We start from the raw sequence: 21,868 nt of genomic DNA, 5'->3' as shown, positions 1-21,868 counted from the left end.
TGTAAAGGGCTAGAACTGAGCGGTTGTACTTGACCTAGATGCAAGGTAACCAGCACTTAGGGCTAATTACCAATTGGACAATTCTCTATTAACATGTTTGGAGGATGACCCTACTCATCTCTGTGCTGGCTCCATCTGTGGGTGTGGTGAGAGAACCAAGGAGAATTCTTTCTTTGGTGGTAGAGAGGAAGGAGGTATAGAGATTCCTATATCTAATCCCCTGAGAGCAACCCCAAAAGACCAAGAATTAAGACTTTTGCTTATCCTGACTCTGGCTGATTCCAAGATATCCAGGGGTCACAACAATGATACCCCTCCTCCAATCCATTTTGATATTCTAGGCTTTTCTTGCCAGCTTGAATTAATTTAAGTCCTAGTACTCACTAATGCTATTCCTCTCAGACTATTTTTCTGGCAGAGTTGTCTAAAGAGACTCATGTTCACCACTTCTCAACTTACCAATTTGGATTTTTAAAATTACCTATGCATAAAATTTTTGTAAAAAAAATGTTTAAAATCCAAGCTTATGACCTTCTCTTCGGTCTGGGAACACTACCCTGGTTGCTCATTACCCCCATTGCTCCATCTCCCTATCTCTTCACCTTTAAAGTAAGAAGAGCACGTGTAGACTAAGTTGAAGAATGGATAGGAAAGAGAGTAACTAGTATAAGAAATGATTGAAATAATAAGGCAGGCTGCAGGAAATCATACAATTTTAGAATTGGAAGTGATCCTTAGAATTCACAGCCAGATGAGATATTAAAAAACAGGGACATAAGAGATTGTCCCCAATTTCTTATAGCACATTTATGCTACACTGGCCACCTTATATGTTGACTATCATTTTATATTCTTGATCCTATAAAAGATTTTTCTTAGATATAAATATCATTTGTAAATGTAAGATAATTGTACTTTTTTCATATTATGAATTCTGGAAGAAATACAAACCATAATTTAGCACATATACTTCAAACATCTCAAATGTTATTAGTAAGTATACTTGTCTAATAGATTTACTCTTCAGTTCATGAGACTATATCCATATTTGTGTCTAGCTTAATACAATATTTTTATGTAAATGAGAAAATATCAGGGTTCTAATAGAATTCTTGTGTTACAGCTTTGCCTGTTAGCATTTCACGCTAAGCGGAAGGAAAGGGTTCTAGCATTTAAAATGTTTCTTAAAAATAAAAACGACTGAAAGTCCTTGGGGTAGTTTCTAATGGAAAAATCTATTTTGAAAGGGAATTTCATCATTAAATACACTCCTGTTGGGGTAAACTAGTTATAGAATATCATAGGGAGAAGATCCATTTTAATCCGATCAAAAACTTAAAAAGTTACATCTTATTTTAAACCAAAATAGTAGCGAGAGCGGACACAGAAAGAGCACAGAATAGGACACCACAGCACTGGTATTTTAGAGGGTTGAGAGATGTAAAGGCTTCTGTCAATCTTAAACTGCTATATGGCAGTAAGCTATCATTAGTACCCCATTCTACCTGGTGTACTTGTAGGTTCATGCAGTCTGAAGTGACCTCAATTTCAGAAGCGGAACCGGAGGCACAAAGTTGATGTGACTTAGCTCTCTTCCCCTTTCCGGAAGAACTATCCCTGGACTATCCCGATTGTAAGGAGCCCTATTACCAACCCTCGTTGTCTGGCAACTTGTAGATCTCTTCAGACCTTGTGGTATACTGGTGAGCATCCCTTTAGACAGGCCTGAGGCCTGGGCTGCCAGGTGCATTCCTGCTGCTTTGGGATTCCTTCCTCCGAGTTCCTGCCTCCACTTCTCCGGTCTTCCCGAGAGAACCTCGGTTTCCTCTATAAAAATCTGCTTATGCTCAATTCTCTTCCCGACTAGGGCCGGCGGGAGGTTACTCTCCCCGCCCCTCAGCGTCCTCCCTCCAATGACTCCTTTCTCCGTCTAACCTGCCAGTCGATGGTTTATCCTCCGCTCACCCGTATTTTCTTTTTCCTGGTTAATTTTGAGTCCCCCTGAGGAACTTGTCTCTTTTATTTTCTCCCTACTTTGTTTCATAGTTGCCGTTCCCGGTGTCGATTGCAACTTTTCCCTAAATGAAATCTACCTCTGGCCACGAGAGCGGGCCTCCGTGAATCGGTCATGTTTATTTAGAACTATCCCAAACACATCGCAGTGATTTACCGGGTCACAAAGATCACCGAGATTCAAATCCGGCTGCGCCCGGCCCACTCCACACACAAAGGCCTTCAAAGGCCCTTCTTCCAACCCCCTTATGTGACAGACGGAAATCAGGGCTGCGTCCTAGTCGTTTTCAGATTTAAACATCAATTATTTGATTCAGGACTGCGCCGCCCCCTCCCTAATATTTATTCACAATCCCAAGGCTTTTATTTAGGTCCCAGTAACGTATCGGGCGAGGTGGCCACAGCCCGCGCCTGCCCTCCCGGCGCTAAGAGTCCGCCCACATCTGGACCCTCTAGGGAGGTGGGGGATGGAGCTGGGGCTCCGGACTCCTCAGTCTTAGTCCTAAGAGATTCTGGGGTAAACCGGACCTCCGTTTCCTTATTTGTAAAATGGGAACACAGCGGCCTCTCCCTCCCCGCCTGCTGAAGAGATCTAGTTATCTAGCGTGGGGGACAGCGGGAACGCCAGCTCCTACTGTAATTAAATTGTGTACAAAGTAACTGTCCCGCGCGCCGGCGAGTGGAGGAGCAGCGCGCGTCAGTGGAGGGCGGCCCGGGTCGGGAGACTGAGGGACATCGCGGGTGACGCGCGGCCGGGTCGGCGTGCCCGGACCAAAGAAAGAAGCCGAAGCTTGGTCAGGTGCAGAAATGACTGATACGGGCGCTGGGGGCCGGGCCTGGGGCTCCTACTGGAGCCGGAACCGAAATCCTCACCCGCTCCTTTCTACCGTCAGTTTGTCGAGCTGTCCCTAAGAGCCGGGCCTTGTCCTGGGTCCCCAGGGCAGCCTAACGGCTCCCGCCCCAAGCGGCGGCCGCGCGCCACAGGAAGTCCCGCCTCCCGCCCGGGAGTCCGAGGCTTCGCGCGCGCAGCCGGGGGCGCGCGGGATGAGGGAGGCGGGGCGCGGTATGTGAGGACTGTCCACAGCCTTGGCTCCGCCTCTCCCCTCCCGGGAGGGAGGGGAAGATGCTAGGGGCGGGGCCGGCGGAGGCGCGCGCGCGGCCGCGGGAACTGAGCGGCCCGGGGAGAGCGGAGCCGGGGGTAGGTGTGGCGGCGGCGGCAGCGGCCGAGCCCGGGCGGGAAGAGCGGAGGGTCCCGGGGGGGCCGTCTGGGGGCGGCGGCGGAGCCGGGGGCCCGCCCGGCCCGGCCCGAGCAGGGGGGTGCTCGGGCTGCGGGGAGCCGGGACATGGCCCTTGTTCTCACTTTCTTTCTCTCCCGTCCGGCACCCTCCGGATCCGCCTGCGCCCCCTCCCCTCCTCGGCGCCGGCCCGCGCGGGCGGGGCGCTCCTCCTCCCGCTCCCCCTCCGGGAGGGCTTTCCCTCCCCTGTTACCTCGTCACCCCCTCTTTGGCGCCCGTCGTTCTGCAGACACCAGCTTCCTGGCCCGCCGCCCCCTCTTAGTGCCCCCAGTCACCCTCTCTTCGGTATCTCACTCTCACCCGTGAGACCCCCTTCTTGGTGTTTGTTACTCCCATTATCTCCGAGCGGCGCCCTCTGTTTGGTTCCTTTCACTTCTATTATCCTCGAGTCGCCCCCTCCTTGCTCCTTTCGCTGTTACCTGCGAGTCACCCCCTCTGCCGTCGTTGTCACTCCTTCATTTACTTCGGTCCCTTACACTGTTACCTTCCGGTCACCCCCTCTTCGGTCCCTTTCACTTTGATTACCCTCAGGTTATCCCAGGTGGTGGCGATCACTCTTACTGCCCCGAAGGCTCCACCCCCACGGCCCCCTCGCCCGCCCCTCCGTGGCCCCTCGGTCCCCCCCGCGGTCCCCGAGCCCCCCCTCTCCCCACAGTCTTGCCCGCTGAGCTGCCTGCTTTCCCCGTGCGCCCCTTCCTTATCCCCTTGTGCTCCCCCTTTCCCACACTGCCCCCCGCACCCCCAGCTCCTCCCTCCCTGGCTCTGCACACCGCCGGGCTCGGGAGGACGCCGTGATGGGCTTTGCTCAGGGTTCCCCACCGCCCTCTCTCCCCAGCCCCGGTAGCAGTCAGCTGTGAAAAGAGAATACTCGCTCCCTCCCTCCCCTGTGAGGCTTCCGCGGGGTGGGCGCACTAAACCTTTTCTCTCATTTCCTTTTCTCATTCCCTTCGAGGGGGGGGTGTGGTTTACAAAGGGAGAGTGACCGCTCTTCTTTCCCCGCTTCTTTTTCCTCTCTTCCTGTCCCCCGAGGTTTCTTCTCCCGGGATACATGGAGGGGGCATCTTATGGCTTTGGGAGTTGTCATTTTATTTTTCTTTTGTTCCCAAACCAGGAGGCAAATTCCTAGGGCAAAACCAAGTACTCAGCAAACATCTGGCTGTTTCTTGACATCTCTGCCGCCTTTTGGTGGGGGCCTCGAGCGGGTCTCCAAGGTGACTGACAGCGGAGAGGGCGGCTTTGGTTTTATCACTTGAGTAGGATAGTAAATAAAGGCCGAAGGATCTAAGATAGGTATATGTATTTTCCTTGAGTCTCCGGGTGACTAGGAGTGAGTGAGGTAGAGTGGCTGGACTCTAGGGAATAATTTAATTCCAATTTCTATTCTTCCCTCTTTTCAGCGTTATAAAAATTTTGAATTGGATCAAGAAGATTAAGAATTAGAAGAAATCTTGGAGATTTAAGGAAATAACCCAGCTGAGATTTAGCACAGGTCACTACCTCTAAACTTGTAAGTCAGTTAATACAACATCCTGATGATGTCCAAATCTGAGCAAGTGACAGATTAGGAAACTGAAGTTTAGAGATGCTAGTTTAGTTAGTGGAAGAACCCAGAATTGAATCCAGCATTACACATATTGCCGCTTCTGAAGCATGTTCTGCAGTGATAAACATTGGCTGCAGTTTTGCTATCTGGTTTGCTGACTGAAGTTGGGGAGAGAAACAAGCCCATTGATAAACTTCTCTGGAAACTTTGGCAGTGCTGGGGATGGGAGGGGTAGGGAAGGGCAGAAATGGGCCCCCCTAACCTGTGCTGGGGACGGCTATGGCAGGCTGGACTCTGGAAGGAGGGCTGACTTTGAAAAAGTAGAAAATCATGGGATCATTGATTTAAAATTGGAAGGAATCTTAAAAGATCATCTAACCAACCAACTCCCTCATTTCACAGATGAGAAAACAACTGAGCAGTTCTGGTTGAGTTGAAAGTCCATGGACTGGGGCTAGGAACCAGGCTGAACTTAGAGGATTTCTTTGAGTGGACTTTGGGGCAGGAATCTGGAGAAAGAAGGAAAGTCCTTGAAGAGGACCCTGAATTTGAGACAGAGAACTCTAGAAAGATCTGGATTTTTGTTCAAGGCTTGACTGGAAAGAAAGGTCTGAGATTGAGGGGGGGGTGCTCTGTAGCTGGATTTCAGGATGGAGCACTTTAGGAAGAGATGAACAGAAAGGAAGGAATTTAAAATTTAAATTGCTTTGCATCTTCTGGGTTTTCCTTCACAATTTCAAACACTATCATCAGTTTGTATGAGGATGACTTCAGTGAGTTATGGTTAATTCCTAGCAGCATCTAGTGTGGCTGAATTTTAAAGCAGGTTTTCCATTCAGACTCCCTGACTTTTCAGTTTGGAAAATGTAGCTAGATATTGCTATAATTAGCAGGCATTTTGTTCATTTTCAGATTGGAGTTTAATAAGTTTGTTTCATTGTTTGCAGGGAGAAGTCATTCCCAAAGGTTAGGGGGTTTAGGTTTCACTAACAGCCTTTTTTAGTAGGTGACATGAAAGACATTCTCTTTGATGACCCTAGTGGCTATTAGTATACAGGTGATATAATAATTTATTCTTTTTATTTTTCTTTGATGATATATATATGTAAATTTTTTTGCAAGGGGTTGTCAAATTTTCTGATTTCAGGACTCCTTTATATTCCTAAAAATTGTTGAGGAGCATTCCTTCCCCACAAAAGAGAGCTTTGGCTTGTATAGGTTGTATCTACCAGTATTTATCACATTAGAAATTAAAACATCTTAGAATTATGAATTTTGTGTTAATCAGTATTAATAGATTTGACTTTGCAGATGCTGAAAGGATCTCAGACTCAGAAAGGTCCCAGAGCACACTTTGAGAATTGCTTTTCAGATTGCCTATATATAGCTTAACAAAGTTTTTCCTTAAATATAGAGCCAGTTAAATGTAGTAAAAATTAAAAAGCAGAATGAAGAAAAGAATAGCATATAATTTATGACTTTATTAAATTAAATTACTCACATAAATGGCATCTGCTAACAAGAAACATAGCTAAAGAAATATTTAGTTTTTACATTCACATTTGGAATTTGTGAAATTCCTGTCAGCATTCATTTTCCTCTAACACTAAAGTTCTTGACTTTGCTGAAGAAATAATTGGAATAATTCTTCTAGTTTCTGAACAGTGACTCTTCTGCATTAATGAATAGGAGCCTCAACCAGTTTTACCACCATCATTGTGGATTGCATCTGTGGTTCTCAGATTACAACTAAAGGGCTATTGATGTGTTTAGAAGTACACTGCTGTTTGTCAACAGCCTTGCCCTTGATTAGAAGCTGAGGTCTGTTCTGGAGAATGTGGTCCATCAAAGAAAATTATTCCATAGGGCGATGTTGGAAGAAACTATTATCTTAAGATTTTGAGGACTCAGCAAAATTCAAATTGGTTGGAAGGGTGTGGATATAATCTCCTTTTATAATTTTTTTCATGTTTTAAAGTTTTATCTATGAAGAAAAGAAAAAATTGTTTTACTGATGGTTAATAGAAAACAGCCCTACACAACATAGGAGTCCAAAAGAGTGCTCTTTGTCCTAACATCTTGCTATCTTTTGATAATAAAACATTGGATAGTTATTCTAAGCCTCAGATTGAGTATCTGTATGCCTCAAAAAACTTTTTTTAATTGGCCAAATCATCAAGCAGTATGCCAAAAAAATAACATGCTTAATTAATTTTTGTTACTGGGCTGACTGATGATTTGTGATACTACTCAAGTGACCTTGGACAAGGTCTTCTCCTATAAAATGAAGTTAGATGAAATATTTTGTATCATCCTTTGCTGCTCTACGATTGTGATCCTCTGCTTTTCCCACCGTTCTTTATTGTGTTTATTTGGTAGAATACTTTAGCTCTCAGCCCAATAACTACGTATTTATAAGGAAGCAATACAGGATGCCATATTGATAGATCACTAGAATCTTTTATATGTAATTATCAGATCAACTATAGAAGAAATAAAATAGCAGACATTGAAGTTAATTAGCTCTCTTTTTTGAAATGAACACATTTTTTTGAAATATATATATATATATATATATATATATATATACATATTATATATATATGTATGATTATGTGCATTTGTAGGAGTGAAAATCTCTATGGACCTCAGTTTCTATAAAGTGGATATCCTATTGTATTGTCTCCTCTCTAAGATTCTTGTGATAATATCTTTTAGGTGGAGTTCTAAGGGCACTGAAACTTTTTATCACAGGACTTGAACTTGATTTTTGATTCTAACTTAATAGATGTGTGATATTTGACAAACTATGCCTTAGTTTCCTTATTTATAAAATGGGGATAATAGCTATATCACTTCATAGTGCTAATGTGAGGCTCAAATGAAATAGCAGTTGCAAAACACTTTGTAACCTATGAAATGGTATATTAATAGATATATTATGAAATGCTATATTAGTATTAGCTATTAGTAAAAACTTTAAAATATAGAAACAAGCTGTAATCATGAGGAATATGATAATGTGCCTAAAGGCACTAAAATAATGTGATGGATTCTATAAGCCTCAGGAATTAGTTTCCTTACTTTATAGTCACATCCTGTTCATAAATAATGTCCAGAAATAGAAATTTGTACCCAACTCTGATTTCCTCTTTTTCTGTAACATTTTAAGTTTTCAATACTTAGCTGTGTGAAGTGGATCATATAATTATGATTAATTCCATTTTACAAATGAGAAAAACTGAGATTCAAAGGTAAGTGACTAGGGAGTATCAAACGAGAATCTGAACTTAAGTCTTTTGATATCAACTTTAAGATTCTTGTTGAGAGTAGAAAGAGGGAGGAATTGATGTAGGTTTATTTATGTTTTAAAAAATAGGCATTTCTTTATGAAGACCTAAAAAACCGTAATAGCACTGTTGTTGGTAATTTAAAAAAAAGAAAATAAAATGAACATCAGAGAATCAGAAGATCATAGGATTTAAGGTTGGAGAGCTAATCTAGCCCCCTCATTTTAGAGTTAGATGCATGAAAGATGACAAATTGCATATTTCTGCTTTTTAGCATCTCTAGATCCTTGAAAGTGTATGGTTATCTAATACAGTACTGTATATGGGAGAGAATATAGGTTCCCTCTTGAGTTTCTATACTATTTAGGAAAACTAAACAAAGTGCGTCTAAATCCTTGGGTGTCCAGTGGGATATTATAGAGAATTGAATAACAGGGTTGGCTATGTTTCAATCAGTGTTTTGAGGGAATCTTGATTTCATTGATGTGGCTCTCTTTTTGGCTACTGCAGTTTTACAGCCTATTCTTCAGCCTGCACCAGGTGATTCTTATTTGTGTCCTTCCAAATCCTTCATAGAGACTCTGTCTAATCCCTGGATACCAGAGAATGATGATAGTGGAACATATCGTCTGTACATGTATTATTCCTTACTTTACATGACTGGCTTGTCTCTTTTTCTGGTCACATGTGGGTCTGGTATCTTTTTTGCTGTTTTTTAGGCACAAATAATCATTGGGAATATGTCCAATGTGCATTGTCCTCTGGAGACAGCTTGGGGTGCGGTGAGTAGAGGGATGAATCTGGATCCAGCATCTGACACTTGTTACCTGTGTGATCTCATAGTAGTAATAGCGTCTACCTTGTGAGGTTGTTGTGAGATTCATCCTAGATAACATTTGTAAAAGTGCTTTAACACTGCACCTGGCACACATAGTAGGTAATTTATAAATGTTTGATCTCTCTTCCTCTCTCCCTGGGGAACACTTGTAATTGTGATTCTAACAAGATCATGATGTTACTCATATAACATCACTAGAAGAATATTTGGGTTTAAAAGACTGGGTTCGTGACTGTGACAAGCTTGGGATCATTAAGAGTTTTTCATTTGGGGAGTAATTGCCCAAATGTGATCCAGCTACTTTCCGTCTTTTAAATTCTGGGCCTACATCATTACCCATATTCAGTGCCTGTTCAAGATATGTAAGTTATTAAAACTGCATGTTGTTTGTTCATACAAACAATGAAAAGAGCAGTTATTTTCATTGTTTAAATATTAGAGCACCTTGTGTTTGAGGCCTAGATAGGGACACAGACCCTTGGTGACGAAACCATAGCCACTGTAGTTATGCACTTTTTTTTTCTTCAGGATTATTCCCTTTCTAGATTCCTTGTATTTTATTGAAAGTGCCCTAGGATTTCAGTTGCTAGGTCTTGTGCAATTAGAGAGATATTAGACCATTGATACTAACCTGTATAATAGCCATCCCATTCTTGTCCTATTCTTACCTGATGGCTGCTTCTAAAGAAGCCTGTTGCCAACTGAGAATTGGAATGTTTGCAGTCCTGATTTAGCAGTTAGATTTGTGAAGATGTGGAGAGATTATTTTCTTAGGCTTATGGATTTATTGAAAGCTGAAAGGACTTTAAAAGTCTTCAAGTACAACCCTTCTTTTTTGCAGATGAGGAAACTAAGACTCAGAGAGGGGAAGTCACTTCTCCAAGGTCAGACAGGTGGTAGTAGGAGAGCCAGAATTAGAACTGTCTTCTAAGTCCTTACTGACTCCACATCTAGTGCTCTTGTAGCTTTTATTTCTAGAACCTGTCACACTATCCATTAACTTCTTGTCATTCTCCCTGCCTCTCTTTAGTTCTTCTCAGCTTTCTAAAAAGCTACATTCAACTTTCCAGATATATTGATAGCATATTTACTGAAAAATCTCCTCGATGCCTAAATATATCTCTCATTAATCAGCCAAGTATTTGTGGAATGCCTGTCATGCACTCTAATAGACCCAATGGGAGACACTAAAGTATAAGACACTGGGCGTGTTCTCTAGAAATTTAATACCTAATTGTGGAGATGAGAGTAACGTACATGAAATATATCAAAAAGTACAAAACAAGCATGTAAATTAGTGCTAGAATGTCTTCTGGTTTGCAATTTTCACGGGAGTTAAGAGAAAGGGACTTGTAGTGGAGATTGCAAGAGGAGATATTTTATGGAAGAGGAAATAGTTGAAGAGGACTTGGATGGTTTTGTGTAATTGGATGGTAATGGTGGAATTTGAGGGGGTGGCCATTCCAGGCTAAAACAGTATAAATAGAGACAAGAGATAGGAATGGGTATCAGAATAAAAGAACTACTGACTTGGCCAGAGGTTGTGTATAGGAGAGTAGAGTCAAATAAAAGGGAAAGGACAGGAAAGGGCTGGGCAGTAGGGGCACCTGAAAGCCACAGAGAAGTGTTGAGCTTTTTTTAGGTAAAAAATCAGAGCCATTAAGGTTTTAGAGCTGGGCTATCAAGATCTAGAGGGGAGGGATGGTGGTCTAGGGGGAATGGAGGGGAAGGATCATTTTGAAAGAAACGGAGGAAAGAACATGAAAGATTTGGGGAGGAAAGATAGATGAATCCGAGATGATGAATTTTCAGCCTAGGTTATTGTTACTCTTCATATTAAAATTTTATATCAGTCAGCTGATGCCTGTATTAATTCATTATTTGCTGAATGCACCTCTTTTACCTATTTTCTTTCATTTAATAAAATATAATTTTTCATGACTAATTATTTTCCTCACTTTGTGGCTTTCACACACACAAATGCCTATAACTTGTCCTACTTCTCTTTTGCCGGGTTCTTTCCCTCTATTTTTAAAGACCTTTGTAAAACTCCACCAGGGAGTCTTCATACCCTAAGTGGATAGTTTAAAGGATGCAGTCTCCTTAATATGTGCGTAGCATATCAAATAGAGAAGTTGAAGGAGAACAAATCATAGAACATAATAACATAAATAAATCAATCTTTAGTGATTAATATATTGTGTGGTTTTTGTTATATGCAGTTTACTATCAATACTGTATATGTATATATACACATATGTTTATATGTACATATCATACATGTTTTATGTATATAGCATGTGTTATGTATATACAGTATGTGCAATTTGTGCCCTATCATTTTAGAATGTAAAGTCATAGAAGACAGAGGTAAATTGTTTTTTGCAATGCCTAAGCTATTGTATATATTCAATAAATTTTAAGTAACAAGCCATAAACTTTGTCTTTGCCTAATTTTCCAGCTACAGGTCTTTTTGAAAATCAAAGGGACTGTATTATCTATATAAATCTTGGACTGTGAATTCTTCTTCTATACAAAGAGAGATTACAACTACTCAAAGTGTAATGCATTAAAAATTTTTTATCAGTAAACCTGATCTGTTTCTTCAAATAAACATACTAGATTTACATATGCCATATTCAGCACTTCCTTTCCATAGTTTAAAAAAAAAAAAGCTGCCTCTGAGATCCTACTTGATATGAGTTCTTAATCTTACAAAGATGGGCTGCAGGTGTCAGTCATAAATATTAATGCAGGCATGCAGTTACTTGCTCATTTGAAACACAGAGACTCTGGGGGTGACAGTGAAGCTTCTTTCTTCCTGACTTAGTGCATTATTAGGCTATCCACGGTGTCTGGTAGAGAGAGACTTCTCATGTCTGCCTGGAAGTTCATCCTCTTGGACTTCTGCCTTACATCAGCAGTGGAAACAGAGGCAGAGGTAAGCTAAGAGGGTCCTCTCAGAGCACTTCCAAGTATTTAAGTACTACACTGTAAGGCAAATAAGATTTATGTGTTATTGTAAGTTCTTTCCCCACAACTACCAATTCATAAGCTTAAAAAGTGCTTATTGAACCACTCTGTGAGGTGGGGAATACCCCTATTCTTAATCTCCATTTTGTAGTTGAGGAAACAGGCTCAGTCCATTTGCCCCTTGGGGTGAGTCAACTAGCTTTTGTGGAAGCCAGTATATGAGTTTAAGTATCTTGACTCACTCCAGTGCTTTTCTGTGACAGCATACTGAGTGGTCACATATTAAATGCTTAAGATTTAACAATAACAAGGAGTTGTCTCTCTTGTGAGGGGCTTTTTCAACTTTTCTAGTAAGTATTAGACTAGCAAATGACCATTTCCCCAAGTTTCAAAATACTAGGTTCTGTTTTAGATTACTTGTTTAGATTCACAGGTAGAAGTTAATTATGTTCTCCGTAATGTGTTCAAACAAAGGTCTCTACAAGTCATGATTTGAGATATGTTGTCTCTGATTTTTCCATTCAGTTCATTCATGTTTTCTTAGTCCACTTTCTAATTTTTTTGTTATCCAGTGGTCATCTTTACTGCTTTTTTTTTTTTTGAGAGAGAGCATTTTTCTTTTCAACATTTACTTTTTTAAGATTTTGATTTCTAATTTTTTCTCCCTCTTTTCCTCCCCTCCCTGTTCTTCAAGACAACAGCAACAGTTTGATATAGGTTGTACATGTACAATCAAGAGAGGGCATTTTTCTAAATAGTTAATCACCATGGCACTGTCAAACAGTGACTTCTTCCTAATTTAGGCTGGTTATGAAGAGGAATAAAAGTGAAAATGTTTTTGTGGAATAAAATCTAGGCACCTTAATATATGTGAGAATATCATGAGGCATATTGATTTCGGTAGGTCTGAAATAACATCTCAAGAACTCATTTGTTTTAAATTCATAATGATATAGTTCTAAACTATCAAGTTTTGAGTTTCAGACTGTTCTGTTCATTCTTTTACCAGTTGATAAATAAATGATTAAAGTCCTTGAAGGCCTAAGGCACTTTTGTTTAACTGGGTAGAAGTAGTAATAGCAGAAGGTACTTGGTTGTGGGTAGAAATTACAGATTTCTAGATAGATGTTGCTTTAACATTACAGATGACTTCCTAATTTTCAAAGCTATTCATAAGAGGAATAGGTTGCTTCAGACTGTAGTAATTTGCTCTTCACTGAAAGTTATTAAGTAGAGACTGAGTGATTTCTTGTTGAGGATACTATACAAGGGATTCTCACCATGGTCTCGATGTGATCTCTGAGGTAGTTTCCAATTCTGAGATGCTATAACAGCTTTTTACTCGAGGTATGTTCTAACTAACCTTCACAAGCCACTCCGTGGCTTTGTCCTCACTTAAATACATAAAAATGTCAGTTTGCTTGTGGAAGTTATCACTTTTTTTTTTTTTTTTAGAGAACATGTTTTAAAAAATTAAACTTTAATCTGAGCAAACCAGGTACAAAAAGCTATTTCTCAAAAAACTGATTTTGTTACTGTTGCTTATAATGACTGGTCATATTTGAGTAAACATTCTACTTGATGTGTTACTTTCCCCTCCTATATATTGAGATTTTTGCTAGAAGGAAATTTATTTCAGCGTACCAATTAGAAATATTTCTAGAGGGCTTTGGTAGATATGAACTCTTAATTCCCCTTTTCATCTCAAAATATTTCTGATAGTTTACTGACATCCTATTGTTCTTAATATGAAAAATCCTATTGTTCTTAATATGAAACATTTGGGCATATGAAAGAGGGAAAGAAGTGGGATGTCTGCTTGTTTCTCCTCTCTCTTGTAAAGAATTACTCCATCCTGCCACTTATTTAGCAGTTTAGAAATATTTTCATCAGTGTTGAAATAGATTTTTATTAGTGCTTTATAACAGACCAAGATGATATGCAACACAGCAGCTTTATGATTTTTTTCTAACCTAATGTTACTTTAAATTTTAATTTTTGTGCTTTTAATTTTGTACACAAAGCTGAACTGGTGCTTAATTCTGTTTCTTAATACCTGCCCATCGTAGGACTTCTTGATTTTCTTGAGTACCAAAAATGGATTGAGAGCAATTATAGCTAATGTAACCACTTTTTTGGGGGGAGTTGGGAGGAGGGAACTATTTGTTATACATCCCTGGCATTCTAGAGAATTTCAGAATTAGAAGGCTCTCGAGTCCAAACTATGTACTTGCTCAAGAATCTCCTCTATGACCCTCCTACAAAGTCATCATCTAATCTTAAATGGAAGATTCATGACTTCCAAAGATAGTCATTCAATTTTTGGATATCTCTAATTGTCAGAAAAGTCCCAAACTGCTTCATTATAGCTTCTATCCACTACAACTGATTTTGTTCCATAGGACCAAGCATAGGAAATCTGATCCCTCTTCTCACTTGATATCTCTTTGCTTTCAAATCCTTGAAGACAAATACTCAGTTTTCCAGCTTAAATAACTCTAGACTAAATATCCTTAAACATTAGTCTTTAGACTTTTCTGGATGTTCTTTAGCTTGTTTATTTATGCTTTTTCTAAAAGGTTATCCTTGGAACTAGGTCCAGTATTCTAAATGAGATCTGATCAAGGTAGAGAACTTCTGGATTGTAGCCTGTCTTAATCAGTATTTCCTAATATTAGTGGGTTTTTTTTTGGTTGCCAAGTTGCATTTGAGTCTTATTGAAACCTTTATTTTATTAAAATCTCTATGTCTTCTACATATGAACAATTGTCCAGCCATATTTCTTTCCTTCCCCATCACTTCCCTCATCTCATACTAGGCACCCAAGACTAGGATTTTACTTTTACTTTTATTAAATTTCACCTTATTAAAGTCAGCTTTTTGATCTCTTTGGATCATGATTAAATCAGCCAGTATATTAGCCATCTATACTCTCAGCTTGGTGTAATTTGCATATATGATAAACCTGTCATACCTTCATTCAAGTAATTGAGAAATGTTAAATTAAAGAGGGAACATATCCTTGTTTTAGCTACATGTGGCAAAATGTAAAGTGTAAGGTCTGGAGACAGAAAGAATCAGCTTCCTGAGGGACCCTGGACAGCTCATTTAATCTTGTTTGCCTCAGTTTCCTTATCTATAAAATGAGCCAGAGAAGGAAACGGCAAATCACTCTAGAATCTTTGCCTGGAAAATCCCAAATGGGATCACAGAGTTGGAGATGTCTGAAAAAATTAATTGAATAAGGACATATTCTTATTGCATTCCACCAAATATTTCCTTCCAAGTTGATAATGAATTGATACCTCAGACTCTGGGCTCACTTAGGGACAGACCCACAAAAGGGCTGTTTTTTTTTTTTTTTTTTTTTTTTTTTTTTTAATCACTGCCCCAAAGCAGAGTTTACTTTGGGAAAATCTCCATATATGCTTATATCTTAAGTTTCCACAAATGTAAGTAATAGGTCTCTAGCTCCTGTGGTAAGCATTAAGAGTGACAAATGCAGATGAGGTATAGGACGAACTTTATTTTGCTTTACAAAAAATGTAGATGTGAAGAGCTCACAGGTGCCCGTAAATACAACAAGCACAGATAAATAATCAAAATAGTTCCTTTTGGAAGAGTGTCAGCAGGGGAACATAACAACATTTTGGGAAATCCAGCTTTCTCACAGGATCCTTTAGGTCTTTTGAAGATTCATTGCTGTCCTTATGTGAGGCAAACACACTTCAGAACTGCTAGATGGACATCTTGCTTTCCATCAGATGTGTGATGACCAAGTGACTAATAACAGGGTGGCAATGTCACAATACTACTTCCGTGGTGTGTCTTTGACATTTGTGATCCTTTCATGTCAGGGACTGTGTGGGTGATTATTTTTTACTCTAAAAAGATAAGGTGCCCAGGAACTCTCCTCTCTCTGGAAGCCAAATCCCCAAACTTTGAAACTTAAAATTATGTTTTGCATGACTTAATATGTGATTTCTTAATTGTGGATAGGGATAAAGAAGAGAATCTAGAATTCAAACATTATAAAAACAAATGTAAAAAAATGTTTTGGATGTAACTGGGGAAAATATAAAATAAAATGAAATAAAAATTAAAAGAAACTTGGGCTTGTTCTTGATGAAATACGCAAGATTGACATTACCCTCAAGACTAGCATTGCCCACACATCTCCATTCTTTGCTAGATTGATATGTTTTAGGCTCATGCTGCCCAGGAAATTGTTGTTTTCTACACAGAAGATTGGGGTTCAGGAACAGGCCTATTAACTCAGGCCTACTGAACATACCTACTTTTACCATATACTTCTATATATACTATATTGTAGGAACTCTTAGCATGGTTCTTTGCTTAACAATGGGCAAGCATATGTAACTAACCATAACAGCCATTTGTACATGTTTCAGTAGAAAGGAGACTTCATATCATAGTTTCACTCTTGGACTCAGGCTTGATCTGATCTGTCTGCTAAACAGAGAAAAGGGGGAGAAGGTAGAAAGTCTGAGTGGATCAGTGCCTCTTTTGGTTGGTCATTCCGCCAAGACTCCTAGCCCAACCTTAGTCAAAGACTCCATTTGTTTTTATCTTTCTTGTAAGGAGCCCTCAGATAAGTTCATATGCTGTAGGTATGTTTGCATGTCCTTAGTATAGAAGGACTGAAGGAGAGATGTGATCAAGTTTGTTACCCCTCTTTAGAGAACAATTATTGAGTGCCAGCCAGCCGTTTCTGAGGCTGCCCAAGTGTACTCCTATCTATTCTCCACTTTTCCATCTTGTCTTCAGGATAGTATGAGAGCTTGTTAGTCACATTTCCCTTTCCTAGTAACCTGTGGTTAATAGTATTTCTTAGAACCCATCAAGGACAGCTAGATTTCAAGTGTCTATTAATAATTTTTGTTGTGGCCTTTCCTATTACTCTCTTTGAGCTCTGTTATCATTTCGTTCACACAGGTATTGGGCCTGTTCCTCCTTTGATCTTTTGTTCTACAAAATGGCTTAAAAAAAGACTTCTATATTTGTCCTTAATATTCATCATTAGTCTTATTTCTTTTTGAGCTTTAGAACTTCTTGCATAATTCTATAAGATTGTATCACACATTTATATTTTTTCTCTATTGCCAATAGACCTTAATTTCAAGCTTATTATGTGCATTAAAAAAATCTAAATGGAGTTAACTTGCTCATCTCTGTGAATCCTTTTAAATGGCTTCTACTTTTCTTCATTGAATTGTTTCTGTTTATGTCTTAAGAATTTCATACATTTTGAGGTTTCCTATTTTTCTGTGCTGACTCTTTTGGACTTAGACCAGATCAATAAATATTTATAAAGTGCCTGCTGTGTGGTACTGGGGAAATTATCGGGGATAAAAGACAAAAATGAAATAAAGGATGAGGAAATACTAGGTGAGTGAGACCTCTACTCTTTAGAATCCTGTGATGACAGAGAAATGTTAGACTGTTTTTTTCTCCAAGTACCAAAAAACAGACAAACATAGTCTTATGCTTTGATCAGTAAATGCCTGGTGATCAGATCCCAAGAGCATGACTTCTTGTATTAAGTCCCATTTTCTTATCCCTGTCCCAGAAATAGTGGGAGATGAGGCACAACCACCCTACATGTGGAACATGTGTTTGCTCCCAACAGGGTCTAGTGTCGGAATTTGACTCTTAATGGAAAAAGGTTCCTGATATCTATTGAGGGATATTGGAATTTTTTTCTCTTCTATGTGCACAATGAAATAGATAATGCATGCATAGTAGATTCTAGGATGAAGTAGAATCCAAATCCAAATTTAAGTTCTTTTGATTTGTAGAATTTTAGGATATGCTATCCTGAGTATTTTTTCTTTGAACATGTCCACAAGTAAATGCAATATCTATCTATCTATCTATCTATCTATCTATCTATCTATCTATCTATCTAGAAGGATGGTGGTGATGTTATCAGAAATGAAAAAATTTGGAGGAAGGATGGGCTTGTTTCTGATATGTTGAGTTTGATGTCTATGTAACATAGCTAGGTAACATTAACGAACCACATGGTTCTCCTGTATGCAAATGCACTGTATCAGTTGATTGAGCTTGGTCCATCGAGGTATTTTAAAATTCTGGTCTTTCTAGTGATAAAGGAAGAGAGAATAGTAAGTCAGTGATAGTGGCAAAGGGATAAGCTGCAAGCAGGAGCGAGGATCATGGTAGTATTCCTCTTCCTCCTAGCCTGTGCTTTGTAAGAAGGAATACCCAGTATTGGAGAAAGTTGTGGGGATGCATTGGTTTTTGGGTAGATAAGGTGAAATGAATGTGGAATAAAAACATATACATTTTAAAAAGGGTTTGTTAGCATTTGAGCATGGATCCTAGATGCCTTCATGGATTAGAAAGCCAGCAAATAATGTGGACTAGGGGTGGGGGAACTGAAGTGGGAAGTAATGGGAAGATAGGGAGTGCTAGGTGGGTGTTGGCAGATATAACTGTGCTGAAGCAGGGGAAGCAGGAACAGGGAATGACGATGAAGAGTGTGGAGTCATTGCCTGTGACTCTCCAAGGGCTGGAGCTGGCAAGTTTTTAAGTCTTATATGGCTGATAAGGAATAATAAAATGGTGATTAGATCACCCATTCCACACAGTAGCTTTGGCCCAAGATGTGGGGGATGGAGTGCCCACAGGAGATGTCCTTTCTGTGGCAAAGGCCCCGAGAGCCTGATCTCTAACTCCCTGGAAGCAAAGACCTTCCTCCCTCCATAGTCCCTGAGGGTCACTGAGCAGAGGACTATGAATGAGCCAACTGTGTACTATCCCTGAGACCTAAAGACTGAGGTCAAACATGGCTTAGAATTTCCTTTGGAGAAGCATGGATTATTAAACAGGGGCCATCTGGCATTCATGTGCCTGAGGAAAAGGACTGGACTGGAAGTCTGGTCACCTTCCTGAGGCTCAGTTTTCCTCTTCTATAAACAGGAATAATCATACTTGCCCTCCCATTTTCCCATAGCCCTGATAGGGAAAAGCATTTTGTAATTCAGAGCTGTCATTGAGGGTGGTTATCTGCTTCTCTCCCACTGGGTGATGTCAGCCGCTCATTGCGGCCACTCCCAGCACTCATCTTTTTCTGACTCTTGATATTTTTGAGTTTTAATTAAAGTCCTGTTTTTGATGAGCAGGCAGAAGGGCTTGATTTGAGTCTGACTTCTTTCTTCAAAGCCCTCCCTTACACCATAGCAGATGAAGTAGATAGAGCCTCAGTGACTCAGAAAATTGTCCACTCATTAAATAGTACCAGGTGCTTCAGAGGGCTTAATGGTGCTCCTTTCTAAAGACAGGTCTAAAGGGGAGAAAGCATCTTTATTAAATGTCAATCTTTGAGCCCATAGTAGAGGGTTTTTTTTTTTCCTATGTGGTTTTGTGTGTGTGTGTGTGTGTGTGTGTGTGTGTTTTAAATACAACTGTGTTGAGAGTCTGGCTTGATCATTTGTAAGACATCCATGGGAGAACTTTTTTCTTGGTTAGTCAGATGTCTGCTACTTATAAACTAAATGTTATCCCAGAATAAATAGTTACTATTGTGCTGTTTGCCCTGGCACACAATGTTTGTATTGTATTTGACATTTCCCTTAAGAGCTGAATCAAAGTAGTTAATTTAAAAAGCAAATATTTGTAACAAGCTTGGAATTTATTTTTAAGTGAAATCTCTAACAATGCATTCTGTTTACCAAATAATGAAACAATGTCTGTGGGAATGCAAGATTGACATGTAAAATTGTGTCCTTGTATCAACCCTGTAGACTTAATTTCCCAAAGTTTAAATGTTTGAATTTAGTGCTGGATGATTTCAACTGTTAGTTGCAATGACTTCCTGCTTCTCCTCATGTGTTTATAAAATGACCATTAGGAAGACTTATCTTCCTGAGTTCAAATGTGGCCTCAGATTTGAACGTGTGACCCTGGGCAAGTTACTGAATCCTGTTTGGCTCAGTTTCTTCATCTGTAAAATGGGCTGGTGAAGGAAATAATAAACTACTCTAGTATCTTTGCCAAGAAAATCTCAAATGGGTCACAGTTGTATACAACGAAAAACTACTGAACAACAAAATAACGTGATGCATTATAAAGAATTGTAATGTTTTTAATGATGTCTTGTGATTTGTCAGCCTCTTCATTTTTTTTTTTAAGTTTGTTCATGTAGAGGTATAAGATTGTTAGAATCGGAAGATCTTAAAAATCATCTAGTATAAACCTATTCTTTTACAAACGTGGAATCTGAGTCATATCAAAGACAGAGTTGAAAGGGAACTCAATTTGACTAGTTCAGCCCATATTTGAATCCAAATGCCCAAATTTGTAATGTCCAGGCTAGTTTTTTGGAGAGCCTTGGGACCAGCCTTGGTCTCAGCAGAATAATCACCACAAGAATAGTCAGGAATAAAGTCCAAAGCCTTTATTGTCTCCTTCAGTCTCCCAGTCTGAACCAGCCTTCTCCATAGTGCATGAGGCAGGAGAGCCACCATGAGGATAGTCAAAGATAGAATCTCTATCTTCCAATCCTTGTTAGCCCTTATATACCTTATTGTAATTACATCATTATAACATACTGATTATGTATGAACTAGAGAACCTTTACATCACCATGCTAAGTACAAAGTATATATGTGAACCAGATAACCATTGTCTCATCAATTCCACAGAGTTAACACCTTTTTTTTTCAAGTATGCTTGTTTCAAGCATTTATGGTAACACAATGCTCTGTGTTAGGCAATGAGAAAGGGAAAGCATTTATTTCATGATTTAGAGGACTTAATAAGGCAGAGATAGATAACTTTAATATGCAAAATTACAGTATAAGTGCACAACAGAATCATAAAACAAAATGAGATGATAGATCCAAGAGGAAAGCCCTGTCAACTGAAGGAATTATGGAAGATTTCCTAGATTAGATGGCATTTGGGACTTAAAGAATGGGTAGAAATTCAGTAGGTGGAGAGGAGGGAAGTCATTCCTTGAATAGGAAACAGCATGTGCAAAGGCATGAAAAAATGCAGTTTTTGCTTGAGGGACAGAGTTTCCTTATGCAAAGCTTCTTAAACTGTGGGTTGTGACTCCATGTGGAGTCATATAACTGAAAGTGGTGGGGGGAGGGAGGGTTCACAGAAGTGTGATTTATTATCTATCAGTAAATGTTTGATTTGCTTAGCAAAACCCTTCCTAAAGTATCTAAGCAAGATAGGCCAGATGTCATCTGACTAGCAGAGAGAATGGTGGTCTGGAATCTCTCTGGTTCTAGATAATAAGCTTTTCTCATTAGTCACATTTACTTGGAGGTTTCAGCAGGACACTAGGATAGGGATGGACAGACAGCATGAGTGCAGTTAAATAGGTGGTATGTATGAAGAAACTTAGAAGCTTAGCATGGAAAAAACAGTTAACTAGCTTCCACCATGGGCACTTAAAGATAACCTGAAGGTTAGTATCTTTGGGGTGTGGGACTCAGGGATACATCAGGTTATATTTACATTGAAAAAAATAATGAACAATCCCATTTAGAACCCAGAAGAGGGAAGCTAGCATTTCCTTTAGTGACTTACACAGTCCTCATCCATATTTCATGCTATATGAAAGGCTGTGTGTGCTATATTTATTTCTTTACCATTTAAGAAATGAGTCAGTTTAGATGAACAAAATACAGTTTAATTATACCATTACTCCCTTCACTTAATCAACAAGCATTTGTTATGCACCTATTATGTACTAGGAGGGGTGTATGGGGTGTTCAAGAAGGACCAGCATCTCTGGTGTGGGAGCTTGCTGAGCCCTTTCAGGTCTGCCTTTGGTGTCTCCCTCACACTCAACTCTCACCTGAGGCTCTGAGAAGTTGGAGCAAGCACAGTGGCCGTACCCCAATAAATCATCCCAGC

General features: G+C 39.8%; 1 protein-coding gene across 1 annotated transcript in view; it reads left to right on the top strand.

Moving 5' to 3' along the window:
* Positions 1 to 2,703: 2,703 nt before the first annotated feature.
* RGS12 (regulator of G protein signaling 12) overlaps positions 2,704 to 21,868 on the top strand; it is a 208,328-nt gene continuing 189,163 nt past the window's right edge. Inside the window, 1 exon segment of the mRNA XM_074274976.1 lies at positions 2,704 to 2,812. The gene's annotated coding sequence lies outside the window, so the exon portion shown is untranslated.

This window comes from Sminthopsis crassicaudata, chromosome 6, assembly GCF_048593235.1.
Source record: "Sminthopsis crassicaudata isolate SCR6 chromosome 6, ASM4859323v1, whole genome shotgun sequence".
NCBI lineage: Eukaryota > Metazoa > Chordata > Mammalia > Dasyuromorphia > Dasyuridae > Sminthopsis > Sminthopsis crassicaudata.
This window is presented reverse-complemented; position numbering and strand designations above follow the sequence as displayed.